This window comes from Penaeus vannamei, chromosome 4 (assembly GCF_042767895.1).
Source record: "Penaeus vannamei isolate JL-2024 chromosome 4, ASM4276789v1, whole genome shotgun sequence".
NCBI lineage: Eukaryota > Metazoa > Arthropoda > Malacostraca > Decapoda > Penaeidae > Penaeus > Penaeus vannamei.
Genome location: NC_091552.1, coordinates 43,863,616 through 43,865,928, shown reverse-complemented (window position 1 = coordinate 43,865,928; position 2,313 = coordinate 43,863,616).

Here is a 2,313-nt window from a genome sequence, read left to right as displayed (position 1 = left end):
GATCAACTGGTCAACCACAAGCCTGTTTTAACCCACTGGCTGCGATCATACTACTATTCATATTCATGTATACGATCATACTACTGTTCATGTTAATAATTCGTCCTTCACAAGTTGTCATGCAAATAGATGCAATAGAATATCCAAGTACTCTTGATACTTGGATTATTATATTTCTCTTTTTTCTGGTAATAAGTTTTATTTATATTTATAATGATGTTACACTGTTACAGTTACATTTATGGAATATGTTTGAATCTTAGGTTGGTAGATCGCATCAAGGTAGAAAAAGTAGATCGTATCTCACAAAAGGTTGGCTACCACTGGTTTAAAAGGATCTCGGGATTTTACAGTTGAGATCTTTGGCCAGTGCAAACATCATACTTGTACGGACTACAACTGAGTTACCTCTATGTCATGTTTATGAAGCTGGAAGATAAGGTAATCATCTATGACCATTTATGGGTACTAGGATAATAATATATGACAAAATCTTTCATTAATATTTGATGTATGGACACATCCGGTTACACAAACAAACGTACAATGACAAGATAATTTCCAACTTTCGTAACTGGCGCCTATGTAGTATTACACAACATTTTATTAATCCTGTAATTTTATATATATATATATATATATATATATATATATATATATATATATATATATATATATATATATGTGTGTGTGTGTGTGTGTGTGTGTGTGTGTGTGTGTGTGTGTGTGTGTGTGTGTGTGTGTGTGTGTAGTGTCTCTCATCTTTCTGAAAAATATATAGTCCTTGTAAAATAATCGTAATAGAATAATTCGATATCGCCAATATGTAGTTTGCATCAGGATTACTATTCACTTATGTTATAGAAAGGCGGAAGCCATACAGTGCGATTTTTAGGGCAATTAAGTAAATATGTTTCCTGTCTGGTCTTATTAGGGAAACATATTGCAGTTTTTATCTGCATATTGCTTTATTTAGGAAGTCTGTTGCAGTTTTTATTCATATATTGCTTTTCTCTGCTTACACCAATTTCCTCATTTCCATTGTGTCCAACACTGGTTATACTTTGCAAGACACTAATGATCATATTAGTGTGCACTGTGAAAGTGTATGCTAAATCAGCTTATTAAAACATATGCCAATCTAGAATTAAATATTTGAACAACTAATTACACTTGTTCAGAACGTTTTCCATTTTCTCTTACGGTGTTTATTTCCTCCTATGCTAGGTTTAATTTGGGTATTCTTCGTTTACAGTATTATTTCTATACTGCTGAATAGTAGTTCTTAGCAAGGGTATTGGTGTGTTTCATTTATAGGGGTACTGGAAATGATTAAGGGCGTGTGAGAGGGGTACTGTGGGCATTCCATAAATAACTATGATTCTAATTGACAAACGGTTGTCTCAAAGGAATTGGTAAATGCTTGCTTTGCAACCATTTCTCCTGTACAGGTAATTGACAAGGAGTGAACTACAGTATTGTGATTTACACTTTTTACACTATTAGCTTTACTCAAACGGGGTCCCTTCCCCCTTTCTCTCTCTCCTTATATACATGTGTATTGTATTATAATATGTACTATAGTGTTAAAATTTGCAGATAAGGATAAGCACTTGATAAATCTGATTGCAGCCTCAACTTGGCTTCTGGGATAAAAGAAAGAAAGATAAAGTCTAAGAATATAATGCTGACTTCTTACAGTTCACTCTCATTCCTCCGAGTGAATACTGGTACTTCTTTATAATGTTGCTGGAAATAAATGAGTACTCCAATTTAAACTATACAGAAGTATTGACATTCAGGTTCTCAGGGAGCTGAAAAAACATTGAGAAAGATGCTGTACAATTCTTTTGTGTTATTGCCAGACGCATAAATTTCATGTACTAACCAGCTGAAAATGCCCTGGTAGAAATTTCCATTCTTGAGCTTGACAAATTGTACAAAGAATAAACAGAAACTACAAACAGTAAATATATTTTTATCAAGAAGTATATTTCTAGAACTATATCCTTATATACGTGCTATATTTTCTTTTGCTTTTCATTTCATCTCGAAACCCAACAAATTTCAACACTAAAGTTTCAGCCTGATACAATGTTTTGCTCTGTAGTGTTACATAAAAAGGAGGGAGGTTTTGCTTCACCCACTCTCTGCCACATCCCTAACTGATGTCACCTTACCTGTGTTGCTCTACATGTCTAATTTCACCCCAAGGCCAAAGTAAAATCTAAGTTTTAGCATTACACAGTTTTTCCATTCAAAGTTTTACTTAATTAAGAAGGCAGGTTTTACTTCACCCACTCTGCCACACTC